The 17,585-nt window shown below is 39.4% G+C and overlaps 1 pseudogene across 1 annotated transcript in view; it reads right to left on the minus strand.

The window, feature by feature from the left end:
- The window catches only part of LOC144369112 (mitotic checkpoint serine/threonine-protein kinase BUB1-like), a 79,563-nt pseudogene that overhangs the window by 20,835 nt on the left and 41,143 nt on the right, over nt 1–17,585 (minus strand). The window contains exons 17-23 of the transcript XR_013428563.1: nt 16,010–16,248; nt 14,923–15,066; nt 5,910–6,025; nt 5,507–5,668; nt 5,174–5,331; nt 4,904–5,078; nt 3,471–3,599 (exon numbers count right to left, since the gene is read on the minus strand). The product of XR_013428563.1 is annotated as a mitotic checkpoint serine/threonine-protein kinase BUB1-like (transcript). The remainder of the gene's footprint in view (nt 1–3,470; nt 3,600–4,903; nt 5,079–5,173; nt 5,332–5,506; nt 5,669–5,909; nt 6,026–14,922; nt 15,067–16,009; nt 16,249–17,585) is intronic.

Raw genomic sequence — 17,585 nt, forward strand, 5'->3', positions numbered from 1 at the left:
TGGTGCTTTTGTGCACAGTAGCCCTGTGGTCACCCTTACTCCAAGTTCAGGTGGAAGAAAACCACCAGGGCAGCGCCACACGCAGTCCTCCCCGAGGCCTCCCTACCTGTGTGCGTGTGACCATGGTCTATCCAGGGGTGGATGTCTGAGACCTACTGCCCGCTCCACACCTGCTCTCCCTCCACCCTCCACACTCAGCCCACCACCAATCCTGTTGATTCCCGCCTCCTGCATCTCCCCCGACCTGATCTCCACCCAAGCTGTAATCGTCATCACTCTTTTGGTTGCACTTATTATGCTCCATGTGTTGTTCTCCATGCTTTACTTATAATAACCCAGTTTGCTCACATTGATCCCAGGAGGTACAAGAGGAGGAGCCTGAGAGCAAGGTCAAGGTCCCATGTTGTGCAAATGCCAGCGCCAGGGGCAATCCTAAGCAAGCTGGATCCAGATTTTTGCTTCTTCAAGATGATGCCTATTGTCCTCTGCCTGCCATGCCAGGGCCCTGCCCCCAGTGGTCCACTTGAGTCCCCTCTGGCTGCCCTCTCCTCCCTTTAACTTACCTTTTCTATTTATTCTTCGGAGAGGAGCCAGAGATCTTTCTAGAACATGAATCTCATCATGTCACCTCCTTCAGTGCCCTCTGCTGTTTTTAGGACAGACGCGCACTGCTTCTCACACTGCCTGCCTTCCAGACACTCCCTGTCAGGATTCCACACTGGCGGCCACCTGCTCCCCCTGGAGTCCCCTCCCCAGAGGGCCTCTGCCTGCACATCCCATGGAGGCCTGGGGCTCCTCAGCTCAGGGGGTGAGGCTGTGAGGAGCTCTTCTGCGGCTCCCACCCACTCTGGGAACCCCTCTAACTAGGCTTTAGCTGACATCTACCAGACTGTCTGTTTCACTTCCACTTTGTGATTAGTACAAAATATTTTCTAATTTCCCTTTGACTCATTGATTATTTAGAAATCTGTTAATTTCCAAGCATTTGAAGACTTTGCCCACGGATCTTTCTGTTACTGATATCTAGCTTAATCTCATGTGCTCAAAGGCCATACGATACCTGGCTCTCAACTCTATTTTAGACTTGTTGGGGTTTATTTTCTGACCCAGGTCCACCTGTGTAGACTGGTGGATATTCCACATGCACTTACAACATGCTTCTTACTGTTTAGAGGTGAAGTGCTGCTCAATACTGATCCTACCTAGTTTGTCAATAGGTTAATCAATTCCTAATATCCTTTCTCATCTTCTGTCTGCTTGTTCTATATTCCTAAGAGAACAGTAGTGAAGTTTCCAATTATAATGGTGGCTTTTCCCATTTCTTTTTTCAGTTCCATCAATTTTTAGGTCATGTGTTTTGAAGCTCTAACATGGGGTGACTGGGTATGTATCTACTTTGTTTGACATTTTTTTTTTTTAATGCACTGGGAGTTGAACCCAGGGCCTTGCAGATGCCAGGCAAGCACTCAACAACAGAGCCACATTCCCAGCCGGACATTAATATCTTGAATAGTGAACCCTCCTCCCTTTAACTTACCTTTTCTATTTAAGGTGGGCTTCTTGTAAGGAGCATCTAAGTGGGTCTCTCACTGTAACTCTTACATTCCCCTAATAATGTATTACATGTTAGGTATATTTTTATATGCCTATTGGTTTCTCATGTTTTCTTTTTTGAAGGGCCTGTTCAAGTTTTTGCTCATTTAAAAAACTGAGTTATCTTTTTATTTCTTAGCATCCTTGACTTGTTCTTAATCTTAGACTAAAAAAAAAAAATTCTACATTTCACTGTCAATGAGAGAAATTCAGGTTTTTCTTGTTCTTTATAAATTTGAGGAAGTTCCCACCTGTTCCTAGTTTGTAGGGGATTTCTTAAAACTCGTGAATGGGCACTGGAATTTGTCAATGTTTTTTCTTTGTTTATTGAGATGTTCACATGATTTTTTCTTGTCTACTAATATGATGAAATAACATTACAATTTCGCATGTCCAATGCTGGATGCACAGGTGTGTACATCTGAACATGGGGAGAAATTCCAGCTGGTCGTGACCTACTGTCCTTTCTATAAATTGCTAGATCCAACTTGAGAATGTTGTTTAGGATTTTAGTTTCTATATCCATGAAGGATACTGGTCTTGTAATGTCATCATTTGGTGTCATGTTTTTCCTAGATTTAGGAAATACGTTAGGGAATGTTTTCTCCTATTCTTTGGAAGAGTTTGCATAAGATGGGTATTATTTCTTCCTTAAATGTTTGCGGGAAGTCACTAGAGTGAAGCCATAAGGACTTGGATTTTTCATTGTAGGAATTTTTTTAATTGAAGTTGTAATTTCTTTAAAACAGAAATTCAAATTTTCTATTTCTTCTTATGTCAGTTTCAGTAAATTATGGTTTTTTATAAAATTATCTATTTCATCAATGTTGTCAGATTTACTGGCATACAATTCCTTGTAATATCCCTTATTGTCCTCAGTGTCTGCAGGATCAGTAATGATGTTTCTATTTCAATGGGAGATATTGATAATTTGTTTTTTGTTTTGTTTTTTTTATTTTGTACCAGGGATTGAACTCAACCACTGAGCTACATCCCCAGCCCTATTTTTTTTTTTTTTTTTTTTTAGAGACAGGGTCTCACTGTATGGTTTAGCACCTCACTGTTGCTGAGGCTGGCTTTGAACTTGCGATTCTCCTATCTCAGCCTCCAGAGCTGCTGGGATTACAGGTGTGCATGTGCCACCTCGCCCGGCTTTCTTTCACTCTTTTTAGTCAGTCTTTCTGGGCATCTTTCAATTTTATTAACCTCTTCAAAGAATCAACCTTCATCTCCATTGATTTTCTCTTCTGTCCATCTGTTTTCTATTTCATTAATTTCTACTCTTTGTTATTTCCTTTTTTCTACATTCTTAGGTTTAACTCACTTTTCAATTTCTAGTCTCTTAAGTTCCCAGCTTAGATCACTGATTTTAAACCTTCCCTCTTTCTAGTATATGCAATTAAAGCTACGAATTTCTACCTAAGCACCACTTAAGCTACATCTCATGAAAGATACATTATTTTTTTAGAAGTCATTCAGACTATCATTTGGTATTAGGTAAAAAATGGTCTTTTAGGAATCAGGGAAGAGTTGAGCAGAAAAGGATTCCAGGAGACCTCACGGGAAATGGCGATGCTCCATATCTTGCCTGGGGAGCTGGATATACATTGCATTTTCAAAAATGCAATGCTCTATACTTAGACCTGAACTGTACACAACACTAGAAGACAGGTACCAGTCCCTCTCATAAGTGAAGAAATCTAAGGCCCAGATGGGTTAACTGTGTGTGTGTACCAACATCACACACTGAAGAGCCAGGGTTAACCTACTGCGGTACCACACACTCACACACACAGCGCACTCCACATTTAATGTGTGGTACCACACAAGGGCTTCTCCATCATCCTGTGTGAGATGGTTCAACTCAGTGAGCTTACCTTACTGCCATCAAACAGACAGAGGCAAACATGTCTGCTGAGCACCTGGATGCTCGTTCCTGGGAGAGGAATCATCTTACAGCTCCACAGGGTGAGGATCAAGGAAACACGACTTGGCCTTGACTTAATCTGAAAGAAAAACATAAAAACCTATTAATAGTGGTACAAATCCATTTCCAAAGCATCATTTGTAAAATACAGCTTAAGAAGATATACATAGAATACAAAAAGGAAAACTTTTACATGGATATACATACACAGAGTTTCAATAGTCTGTTCAAAATCAAACCCAGTTATTTCAGGTAAATTTTGCATAAAGTTATATTTGAAATATTTGCATTTTTTTCGTAACTACTTAAAAACTTCAATGAAAGACTACTAGTACTAGCAGGTAAAATATATGACCTGACCCTCGAATCACTGTATTCTAGTCTCCAGGTCCATTCCCATACGATGTGTGGAATTGAAGACAGTTACCCTAGCATGACAACCAAGATACCTGGCATTAATGTCACCCAGCTACCTCCTCTTTGGCTCTTAGATGCTTTGACATAGAATGTCATGTTTGGTCTGACTGTTCAAATCTATTTCACAGATAAAGGTCAGATTGTGAATACATAAACTGGCATTCTGTATTTTTATTTTTAAAGAACAGCTTCAATCAGCTAAACTTTACATTCTGCTTTATGATCACAAGCCTTTTCATTTAAATAATTTATATTGTTGCAAAAGATAAGATAATATCAATAATCTGTCACCTTTTTATTTAAGTAATGAGAGCTGGGTTTTTAGTTCCCGGGCACAAGTTCACGGCATTAACTGTGATCTGCTCAAGCACTGGTGCACCAAGCAGCCCCTCTGCCCAATCGCAATACAGCACCTCCTACTAAGGTGCCAGTTGATGCTCAGGGTGAGAGGATTAGGGGCACCAAGTTCTGCACCCCCCTTCCTACCACCCCGGCCAACACTGAGGGGTAAAGTCAAGGTAAATGGGAAGAGAGTGACATACTCTAATGCAGTTTATATCTGTTACAGGCACATATAAAGTAGAATTGGCAGACTTTCGTTCTGAAGGGTTCACAGATCATTAAATACCTTTCCTAGGGTCAAACTCAGAACATATCTGCTTTCCTTCTTGTGAATAATAAGAAAAGTGTACTCTTCAGGAACAGAATTTCATCCCTCCCTTCCCCTGAGCCTTAAGTCCCATCTCTCCTTTACTACCTTCTCTCCCTTTGAATGCTACAGAGTCAACCCAGGACCTCATGCTTACTGGGCAAGTGCCCTACTTCTAAGCCACGTTCCTGGCCCCCATCTCTTCTTCAACTGTGTCCAAGAGACCAGTTCAAACTAACAAGATTCCAAATTCATTTGGAAAATCTGGTAGGTACAACAGAGGAAAATTTTCCAAACCTCTTACTTTAGGTCCGTACCTGGTAGTTCCATGGTTTGTTACTGAGCATCTCAGTACACTGGAAGCCAGATGTTTGACATTTTGCTGTAAGGGCAGTTCCTTTTGGAAAAAGTTCCATATCTATACTCTGACCCAGGTCAATAAGTGCCAAACCAGTAGACAAATCGTCATCTTCATCGTTCTGTTCCAAAAACCTAGATTAAATACAATTCAGGACAGGAAATGAGCACAAATGACAAAGGGCTGCTAGATGTTCAGGAAAGAACCCTGTTCAGAGGTCCACACTTGCCTGTTTCCCAGTATGAAATTGTCTGGCTTAATGTCTCCGTGAATGATCTCACAGCTGTGGACGTGTTCAATCATGTAGAGCATCCTGATAGCGAAAGAGATGACGAGAGCCTGGGGCATCACTTTTTTGGGGGTATTTTTGTAGAGGTTAATGGCATTCTAGAAACAATGCAAATGGTATCCTGAGTTGGATGAGGATTAATGAAATTTCAAGTCAAGGACTTTGCCCCTGTTTAGCACTCCAACTAAAGCTCTAACCAGAAAATATATGGGTAAGGCACAAACCAGAAATGCACTTAAATTCATATCCATATTATAAAAACAGAACACTTACTAATAGTGTCCCATAGCTGTAGAGATCTCCTACCAAGATGCTCCCATTCTGGAATAAGTGGGCAAAATAGAATTTGATAAACATGTGGTGCACAGCTGGCTTTAGTCTCTCCATCAGCTGGGTACCAATGTAGAATTTCCAGAGGTTGGCAGACTTCTAGACCTACAAGCAAAACCAGGTATGTGTTATTTATATCCAGAGTCACATTCTGGAAAATAGTATCCTAATAAGGGACATGAGAAAGCAATGACATTATGATTTGTTCTGCAGAAAGCAATTCCAGATCCTCATAGTATTGTTTTATTTCTTAATTGCTCAATAAAAACATCACTGTCTTAAAGGAAAAAAAAAAGAGGCTGAAAATCATTTCTCTACAGTTCAAAAATGTATTTGCACCATTTACCTTTAGGACACATTTCTGTTTATTTTTGGTCTCATTCACATCTCCCTGGGTAGCTTCATAGACTTAGGCGAAGGCCCCTTCTCCAACAAGGTGATTGACGTAGACCAGTGAAGAACCTGGGAAGAGATAAATGTGTCAAAATGACAAATGGGCTCAAAATATTAAGGACTTTATCCAAATGAAGAATTTGTAAAATTTTCTTTGTACTTGAATTGCTTTCATAAATAAAAATGGCCACAGTTGCTTGGGAAATGTTTTACAGGCTTAGATGAAAGGAAGTAAATACCTGCAACAAGAGCCCCCTTACCAAGTTCAGGGCAGCCTGCGGGGGTCACTAAGGTGCGTGGGTTTGGGCACTCAGTGCCTCCCCATCAAGGTTCTCGCATTTTAAATTGAGCAGCACCTGTGCTGCCCATCTTGCAGGCAGATGACAGGAGAAATCCTCCCTGAAGTGATACATAAAGCTTTTTGAAATAAACACATTTTACAATAGGATAAAAATAAAAAAGACATCTTGACCAGGCTCCAATAGCTGGTGCTGCTCTCCAGGCTTTGCAACGCTGCTCAAGGGTGACAAGAAGAAGAGAGATGCCGGAAGGTCGGCCAAGAAAGGCAAGGGCCCAGTGAATAAATCTGGAGCAACGCTGAAAAGAAGAAGTGGTCCGAAGGCAAAGATTAGGGCAAGCTCAACATCTAGTCTTGTCTGACAAAGCTACTTATGACAAACTCTGTAAGGACGTTCCCAACTCCGAGCTTCTAAGCACAGCTGGGGTCTTCGAGGGATAAGGACTTGCGGTTCCTTGGCCAGGGCAGCCCTTCAGGAGCTCCTCAGTAAAGGACTTTTCAAACTGGTGTCAAAGCACAGAGCTCAAGTAATTTACACCAGAAATACTGAGATGGAGATGCCCCTGTTGCTGTGCAGATGCACTAGCAGGTCCAAGCAACTGTGCATTTGGAAAAATAAAACTTTATTAAAACAAAACAAAAAAATTAAAATAAAAAGGGCAAAATAAAATGATAGCAAACATTTGCAATAGACAATTTAAAATACTTAATTCAACTTTTAATTTTACATAGTTTTTGATTGATAGAAAAGTGGCCAAGAAAGCGGAGTTTCTGCATCCCACATGGCTCTTATGTCATAGACAAGGAACCAACCGAGGAGTGCTGCTGCTGCTGACTGAAATCCACACTTGCAGACTCACTAGTTTTTCTGTGTTTCAGGATACATTATATTTAGTCATTCTATCTCCATGGCTACTCCTAGCCTGTGACATGTCTCAGACTTTTCTTGTCTTTTTTTTTTTTTTAATTGACCTTGATAGTTCCAAAGAGTACTAGTCAGATGTCCTTCAAATTGGGTTTGTTTATATTTTCCTTGTGGTTACACTGGGGTTATTGATTTTGGAGAAAAAGACCATGGTGATGTTGCATTTGATTCTTAAAAATTCTAAAAATAATCCTCCCATTCAAAATCAAATATATATTTAAAAAAAAAAATCTGTGACTTCCAGTCTAGCACATAAGCAGCTTGAAAGCTGTCACTCCACTTTTATGGCAAGAAAGTAACTGGACAACTGAAATTCAACAGCTCTTCTTGAACTATTAAAAAACTGAGATCAGAGGGAAAACTGCTGCACCCAAAGTGGGGAGACGGAGAGGAAGACACAGAGATTCACAGCAGACACCACGCTGGAATTAGCAATGGGAAGGATAGTACTCCTCAGATTATCTAAGAAGATGACTCTCGGTTGTTTGGTGCACGTCTGCAATCTCAGCGACTAAGGAGGCAACTTAGTGAGACCCTGTCTCAAAATAAAAAATTAAAAGGACTGGGATGTGCTCAGTGATAAAATGCCCCTGAGTTTAATCCCTAGTATAAAAAGAAAGTCTCTAGGGAACCTTAAAGGCAACAGGGAAGACAACACAGCTTAACTTCTAGCCAGATAAAGGTTACACCAAAGCCTAACTATCTCAGTTCCATTTACACAGTCCATCAGGTCTGGCCAGCAACAAAATTGACAAGGCATATTAAAAGACAAAACACAGCTTGAGGAGGCAGAGCAAGCACTGGAAATGGGCAGAGATTTCAGCATTATCAGACCAGGATAGTTTTTAAAATTGTTATGAATGTGCTAAGGATTCTAACAGAAAAAGGAGACAATTTTCAAGAACAAATAGGTCAAATAAGCAGAAAGAAGCAAAAAGAAATGCTAGAAATAAAAAACCCACTCTGTGCCAGAAACCAAGAATGTCTTTTAGTAGACTGTACACGGCCAGGGAAAGAATCAGTGAGCTCCAGGACACCCTAAGAGAAAAACTGAAATGTAAATTGAAAAGAAAAAAGTGTGAGTTTTCAAAAATTCAAGACCAACACCAAACCACAGATCCTGGAATCTCAGAGAATACCAGGCAGGACAGATAGAAAAACCTACACCTAGGCACATCACAAAGAAAATGCAGAAAATCAAAGACAAAGAAAATTTTGAAAAATGCTACAAAATAGAAATAGCTATAAAAAGAGCTTACTTCCGGAAGAACAAGGATAAGTACATCAGATTTCTCCTTAGAAACCACACAAGCAAGAGTGTGCAGTACAACATTTAAAGGGCTGAAAGAGAAAAACCACCAGCTAGAATGCTCTACTTCATGAAACTATCCTTCAAAAGTGAAGGATAAAGACTTTCTTACACAAAAATGGAGGGAATCTGTCACTGGTAAACGTGCACTGTTCTTCAGAGAGAAGGAAGATAATATAGGCCAGAAACTTAGACTCAAAGAGTGTTAAGTAAAATACTTGATGTTTCTTATTCTAAATTATCTAACAAAAACCCATTTGTTCAAAACAATAGTGTCCACCTAGTGGTGGCATACCAGTGGATAAGTGAAACCAACAGCAGCAATGACAGAAGAGGTGGGCAGGAGGGAGGGAATGACACCCCTGCCGCATGGTGTGGGCCCTGCTGTGAGGGGGTGACGTGCTATCGGAAAGTGGACTTGGACTGGCTCTGAGTGTATATATACTGCACACTCTGCAGAATCCACTTGCAAATGTGACAAAGATAATATTATTGATATGCTGAGAGAGGAGACGCAACAGAATATGAAATAATTCAAAGCCAAAGAAGGCAGAGAGTGGGGGGAAAAAACCCACAAAGAACAAGTGTAATGACTAGAAAACTAACAAATGAAATATGAGTCCAGCTATATCAATAATCACTCAGAACACCAATGATCTTCACCCACCAATGAAAACACACACATTGAAAGTATAACGACAAATGCAGATTAACAGTTAATAAGATATAGGATGCTAACAGTTATCTCAAGAAAACAGAAATAGCTGTATTAATTCCATACAGCAGATTTCAGATCAAGGAAAATTAACAGGCATAAAAGGGGCATTACAGAATGAAAAAGGGGTTAATTCTCCAACAGGACATGTTGTGTATACATCTCATGAAAAGAATGTGAAAATATATGAGGCATGCATTGATAGAAATGCAAGCAAATCACTATTACACTTGGAGATTCCTATATCCTTCCATCAGAAATGGACCATTAAGGGGCTCAGGATGTGGCTCAACTGGTAGAGGGCTCGCCTGGCATGTGTGAGGCACTGGGTTCAATCCTCAGCACCATATAAAAATAAAAAAATAAATATATTGTGTAAAATATAAATATATTGTCCACCTAAAACTAAAAAATAAACATTAAAAAAAAAAGAAATGGACCATTAAACAGAAAATTGGATCTGAATGACATTTACAGAATATATGACATTCTCACACTGACTTGGAACATTCACCAAGACAGACCACATTCTGTGCTGTAATATACACCCTCACAAATTTAAAAGAATAGAAATCATATAATGTCTGCTCTCAGACCACAGTGGAATTAAACTGGGGATCCATTAACGCAGACAGCTGGAAAGCCCCTACATCTTGGGAGATTAAACACACTTCTGAATAACACATGGATTGAAGAAGTCTCATGAAGGACTTAGAAAAGAAGAAAGAGTATATAACTAAAAATAACACATTTTAAAAAAGAATTGTTTACAAAAAAGTAAGAATAAAAATAACAAAAAAAAAAAGATACAAAATTAATGATTTAAGGTTCCACCTTAGGAACTTAAGAAAAAAGAACTAATTAAATGTAAACAAAAGAAAATATTATGAAAGAAATCAATAGAGAAAAATAAGAAAACTCCAAAAATTGTGTTTTTGAGAAGATTAATAAAATTGATAAACATCAAGTCAGGTAAGCTAAGAAAAAAAAAAGACACAAATAATGAGAAATGAAAGGCTCATGGACGCTAAAGACATAATAAGAGAGTATTCAGAACATAATGTTCACAAGTGAGAAAAACTTAGATGAAATGAACCAATTCCTTGAAAGACAAAATCTATCAAAGCTCATAAAGAGAATTAGATAACTGGAATAGTCCTGCATCTATTAAGGAAATTGCATTAATAACTAATAACCTTCTAAAGCCGAAAGCACCAGGTTCAGATGCACTCACTGACAGATTCTATCAAATCTGTAAGGAAGAAATTATAGAGATTCTCTATAATCTCTACCAGAAAATAGTGGTAGAGTATACTTCCTAATTCATTCTATGAGGTCAGCATTTCCAGGTTACCAAAACCAGATGGAGATATTATAGGAAACACTACAGACAAATACTTCTCATGAATGTAAAAATCTTAACAAAACATTAGCAAGTAAAATCCAACAATGTATACAGTAAGTTATATACCACGACTGTCTTAGTCTGATTTCTGCTGCTATAACAGAATATTATGAACTGGATAAATTATAAAGAAAAGAGATTTATTTGGCTCATAGTTCCAAAAGCTGACAAGTCCAAGATTGAGGGGCTAGAACTGGTGAGGATCTTCATCGTCCATCCTAAGATGGTAGGAGCATCACATGGTGAGGGTGAGGCGGGAGATGGCCTGCCAGAACCCCCATTACAACTAACCCACCCAGCAACAATGGCCTCAGTTCAATCGTAAGGGTATGCCTTCATGGCTTAATCAACTCTTAAAGATCCCACCTCTTAAACTGTGACAATAGCAATTAAATTTAAACATGACATCTGAAGGGGACATTCAAACCATAGCAATGATCCAAGAAACACAAGGATAGCTCAACATCTGAAAATCAGTTAACCTGACCCATCATACCAACAGGCTAAGAATAATCACATAATATAATCACATGATCATATTAACATATGCAGGAAAAACATTTGATAAAATCCAACATCCGTTCATAACAATTCTGAGCAAACTAGCAACAGAGAAACTTCAACTTGATAAAGAACATGTACAAAACCTATAGCCAGCATTAGACCTGATGGTGATACACTACATAGATGCAGCCCCAAGGTCAGGAATGAGGTGAGGATGTCTCTTATCATTTCTATTCAGCATTGTACTAGAATTCCCACCTAGTGCAATAAGACATTTATTTATTTAATTTTTTTTAAAAGAAAGAGTGTGAGAGAGAGAGACAGAGAGAGAATTTTTAATATTTATTTATTTATTTTTTTTAGTTTTTCGGTGGTCACAACATCTTTGTATGTGGTGCTGAGGATTGAACCCGGGTCACACGCATGCCAGGTGAGCACGCTACCGCTTGAGCCACATCCCCAGCCCAGCAATAAGACATTTTAAAAAAATAAGTATACAGATTGGAAAAGGAAGAAATAAAACTATCTTTCTTTATAGATGACAGGACTATCTAAAGAATCAACACTAACAAAATCTCCTGGAACTATTAGTGGATACAGAAAGCTTATAGGACACAAAGCAGATATATAAAATACAATTACTTCCCTATGTTCCTGAAATACACAATTAGAATGAGAAATTAAAAAACAAAGAATACTTAGGTAATAATATATATTATGTACCAGATCTATATGAGAAAACCTAAACTCTGATGAAAGATCAAGGAGATTTAATTGGAGAGATTTCCATGTACAGGGATAAGATTCAATTTTGTCAAGATGTCATCTCTTCCCAATTTGACTAAATGCAATCTCAATAAAAATCTAGAAGTTATTTTGTGAACACCAACAAACTGATTCTAAAGTTTATATGGAAAGGCAAAAGACCCAGAAAGTCAACACAATATTGAGATGGAAGAAGGAAGTAAAGGGCTGACTTCATCCCACTCTGAGACTGACCATAACCCTGTGGTGCTGGCAAGAGACAAGCAAACCCATGGAAAAGAGCTGAGTCCAGAACAGAACCACACAGACTTAGAACTGCTCTTGGGCAAAGGATCAAACATGAGAAACAGTGTCTTCAGTAAGTGGTGCCAAGCATTCAGACATGCACAAGTGACAATGAACCTAGACACACACCTTATACCTTGCACAAAGGTTAACTCAAAATGGAGCATAGACCGAAACGGAAAAAACAAAACTATAAAACTTCTAGAAAAGATTACAGAAGACTATTTAAGTTTCCACTGGTGCAATGAGTTTTTCGATGTAACACCAAAAGCATGACCTGTAGGGGAAAAAAAAACCTGATAAACTGGACTTCATTAATATTAAAACTTCTGTGCTTTAAAAGACACAATTTAAAAAAAAATAGAAAGACAAACCAGACTGGGAGAAAATCTTTGCAAAACAAGTATCTAATAAAGAACTGCTATCTAAACTATTTGAGAAATTCTTGATATTTAACAATATGACAATTAAAGAATGGGCAAAAGATCTGAACACATAGCTCATTAAAAGTATGCAGACAGCAAGTAAACACATGAAAAAATGTTCACTCTCACTGGTGAACATCACTGTTGTCACCCTGAAATAGTGAGACACTATTGCACACCTACCAGAAGGGTAAAAACAACAGCAAAAGCTGCGAGGGTGTAGCAGGGAGTTCTTGCTCACTGCTGATAAAGACACAGATGGTATGGCCACACTAGCAGAGCTTGGCACTTTCTCATATAAGCAAACACTCAGCCCTCTGTATATGAGGATCTAAACTTTTTTTTTTTTTTTTTAAAGAGAGAGAGAGAGAGAATTTTTTTTAATATTTATTTTTTTAGTTTTTGGCGGACACAACATCTTTGTTTATATGTGGTGCTGAGGATTGAACCCGGGCCGCATGCGTGCCAGGCGAGCGCACTACCGCTTGAGCCACATCCCCAGTCCCCAAATCTATAAACTTAACCAACTATAGATTGAATATGTACAAATATTTTTAAATCATTATTCCTTAAATAATAGAGCATATCAACTACTTACTCTGTACAAAGTATTGTAAGTAACCTCAAAATTATTTAAAGTATATGTTAAGTTATATGCACGGCTACCCATTTTATATGAGAAACTTGAGCATCATGGACTTTGGCACCCACTGGGTTCCTAGAGCTAGCCTGTGCAGACCTGAGGGATGAGTGTATATTCATGCCTCGAAATCCAACAATCACACTCCTTGGTATTTACTTCAATGGGTTAAAAATACGTCCATAGAAAAACCTACATACAATGTTTAAAGCAACTTTATTCATAATTGCCAAAAGTTGGAAGCAATGAGGTGGCCTTTAGTAGGTAAATGGGTAAATGAGCTGTGGGGTACAGGGCCATCCAGACGGTGGGGACTATTCAGTGATTCAAAAAAAGCTAGCAAGCCATGAAAAGGCAAAGAGGAGCCTTAAATTCTGTTGCTAAGTGTCAGGAAATGGCCTGATGGGCTACAAACTGTAATTTCAAACACATGACATTCTAGAAAAGGCCAACTGTGGAATAAAGGGCCCAGTCAGTGTCTGCCAGGGCTTCTGGGGTGCAGAGGAAGGGGAGAAGGGGAAAGCACAGGAGACTCAAGGCAGGCCAATTATTCTGAAGTGCCCTGCAGCGAGGAGATCTGCCAAGCGTTCCAAACCCCAGAACGCACAGTACAGGGAACCTCGAAGGAAATCGTGGACTTTGGCCACATACCGGTACTGGCTTATCACTGTCACAATCAGCAGGCACACTTATTCAAGACGCTAACAGAGGATCTGGGAGGGGCAGGGAGGTAGGCATGGGGAACTCTGATGGCCCCTCAATTGTTCTGAAGGCCTACTGCGGCTCTATGTGTGAAAAGCCTTGCTCTCGCCTTATCCACAACCACCCACTTTCCCACTCCCACTAAGCCAACTATTTTAGTTTTGAGTATTCTTCAAGAGTTTTCCAGAAATATTATCAAATGAGTATATAATACTATCCCTCTTCTTAAGAAACATGTAACACACACTGTCCATACAGAATTAGTTTCCATTCTGCCAAGTGTGGTGGTGCATATTGTAATCCCAGCTACTTAGGAGGCTGAGGCAGGGGGATCACAAGTTTGACACTGGATTGAGCAATGTAGGGATACGTTGTCTCAAGATAAAATAAAAAAGGCCAAAGATGTAGCTCAGTAGTAGTCCTTGCATAGCACGTGTGAGGTCCTGGGTTCAAGCACCAGTACTAAAAAAAAAAAAAAAAAAAAAAAACCAAGTTTCCATTTGGATGATAAAAACTTATAATAAGATTGTGGTGACAGTTGCACATGTGCTTATTATCAACGTCCTTAGTGCCTCAGTATATTGAAAAGTGGTCAGAATGGAAAAAAAAAATCCTCATTTTGTTATCAATGCCTGTTTTTGACTATAAAATCTGTAAGAAATTCTTAAATAGTCTAACTGCATTTTTAAAATTTTGCAGTTCTGGAGATCAAACCCGCAGCCTCACACATGCCAGGTTAGTGCTCTGCTGCTGAGCTTCCCCAGCCTAAGCACGTGCATTTTTACTTTGATAGAGATCTCCGACTTAAATGGGTTCCAGTCCAACAGCACTCATGGTTCTATAGCCATGGATTAACAAGATTTCTCAATACTGTAGCTGTAACTCTTTACTGGGGCTGGGGGACAGGAGGAGAATCTCACATACACATGAATCACCATCAACGTTCCATGGATGAACAAGAATTCAAAGCTATATCACCCATAAAGTTCTTACCCAATTGAAATTCAGTCTTGGGCTTGATGGACGGAAGTTTACACTGCCACTCAAAAGTATTTGGATAGGAACTCACTGGTTTAGGAAGCCCAGACAGAAGTTTGAGAATCAACTTATCATCCCACGGATTCTCAATAGTGAAGTCTTAAAGGAACAGGAATAAGAAAAGAAACATGAGTTCAGTATTCAAAGATTTTACTTAATAAATTTTAGATAAAGCAAGTGGAGACATTCATTCATTAATTAAGCTTTCAAAAGTCTCATCCTTTAGAGAGCATTGATTCAAGTAATAGAGAATTGTTTCCAAAAGTCAGAACTGGGAGTTGTGCAGTTGACCATCTGCCATTTTGGATTTGAAAGTTTAAATCAACATTCAGGGTGACAAAGGGATATCATCTGCATCTCACTCCGCTCACCTAAAATGCTAGGTCCTGCCTTTAGCAGTGATGGCTGCACATTTAAGGCACAGATGGGGTTGGTTAGTGACCTCAAATGTGCTCAGACAGATACACGGTCTTTAACTGCTTGCCCACTCATACCCACAAAACACAATTTGCACATGAGTTGTACTTTGGTCTAAGATAGAAAACAATTTCTAAAGGGAAGATGAAGGTTTCTCTCCAACTTAGAATAATAACGTATTCTTATTAGTGGCAATTATGAAAGGACTGCTAGGGTAGAACCTAGCCTTGTCCCCTAGCCACTCTATCTCTGGTCCATATTCTCTACCAGTAGGTGAGACTGTCTGGGTGACAAGGGGTAGTAGGAGGGATCTCTTTAATCTTGACCCTCTGTTGACTTTTCTGTAAAGTGGGGAAAACAGCATTAGATTAAATGCCTGACACACAGTAGGCCCTTGAATTCCAATTCCCTCTTCCAACAGTACTTAACTTGAAATCTAAAATTAAAATGGATCGATTTGCCCTTCAAGTACATTCCTGCTGGACTGCACTTCAGTACAGTGAGAAGTGTCTGACTGTAGGTTCTACTCAATGGCACACGGGTCCCCCTCTGAGTTCTTCCACAGAACAGCTCTTCCTATGCTGTGGTCCTAATGGCATGACTAAGCCTGAGCCTCTGTGCACACCTGGAGCACTGACATCCCCATGGGGACCCATCTGCATCCGGTCTTCTTGGGGCCTGGCACTGGCATCGGACAGGTCCTCCACAACGGCACGGTCAGTGTCTGTGAGTTTACAAGCTTCAAGGCCCCGTACAGCTTCCTGGGTAAGTGCAGCACCCGGGGCAGGCTGGCTGAAATGGTACAAGGATGCCAAAGAGAGGTCTCTGGGGCATGTGCCTTCTGGGCTCTTCTCTTGAATTGAACTGGATGTGAAGAAAATTATAGAGAAAATCAAAACACCCTATTATTAGAAGCCTAATGGACTTGATCACACAAAAGTTCTACAACAGAGTTTCCTTTTCATTCTAGGAATGTCACTTCAAATATGCTGCACAGCTTGAGTTGATTAAATCATTTTCTTACACAACTATAGGCAAATACAAAGCTAGTCCAATATTAATAGAAATAAAAATCAAAGACATGATGATATACTAGATAAATGGGGGTGGTGATATGCTTGGTATTATTTAGCAGGGAATGTCGAGAGAAAGGGTATCTCAGCAGCACTGCTATGATCAAGACTGGATATCTAACTTCTTTCTAAAAATGACTTCTTTTATAACATTCAGACAACAAAAAAATGTCAACCACAATCTAACAAAATCCTACACATTTCCATACATATGGGTGTGTGTATATACATGCATACACAGCTGATTCCCATTCATAGGTTTCAGATTTGTGAATGCACCTATGTGTTAAAATTTACGTAAACATCCAGATCAACATTCTATAATTTTCAGTCATTTGCAGACTTTAGAGAAATGAAAAATCTGGGTGCGTGTTCCCAGGCCAGGTGGAGCAAGGTGAAGCCTACAGCTTATGCTCCTCACTGCCCTGCTTGGAGTCTAATGCCATGGTTTTTGCATTTCTGTGCTTTTTGTTGGGATTTCAGGTGTTTTGCTGAAGTGTGTCTATTGTTCCTAAACATAGAAGGCTCTGAGATGCCTTACAGAGAAAACAGGTAAGCCTCATCCAGGCACAAGTGCAATGTAAGTCATGAGTAATATGTGTTAAATAAGGTGACTTTAAACAAACATGGCAACAGGATAAGCATGTATTTCCCCTGGACAAGTGTCCAGTATACACTACAAGGAACAATGAGAATCAATCATGTATATCTCTACACCCACATTTAACCCTTACATCTATACATATACATCACAAATAAATATGTCCCTTTCTCAACTGCAACAATTTCTTAGTATTCCCTAGTTTCCCAAGACCATGATAGTTCAAATAGTACTGGCCACTATTTGGCTTCTCAAATAGACACTAGGGGTACCTTACCTGTACATTGAAAAATTGTTTCCATACCTTATACTACCGATACTGGTAACATGGGTATCCAAATTACTGTCAATGCATAAATGATTAACAAAATCTTTCTGTCTTGTCCATAAGAATCTGAGTCTGTTAACTGTTAGCTCTTTTCCCCTAAAAACTTACTCTGTCACCATTGGTTATGGTTAAAAATAACCCTCACTGGTTAACTGTATCTGGAGTAGAATTACAAATATCTGCTAGGAACCCATAGTTT

The sequence above is a fragment of the Ictidomys tridecemlineatus genome, chromosome 12 (genome assembly GCF_052094955.1).
Source record: "Ictidomys tridecemlineatus isolate mIctTri1 chromosome 12, mIctTri1.hap1, whole genome shotgun sequence".
Classification (NCBI taxonomy): domain Eukaryota; kingdom Metazoa; phylum Chordata; class Mammalia; order Rodentia; family Sciuridae; genus Ictidomys; species Ictidomys tridecemlineatus.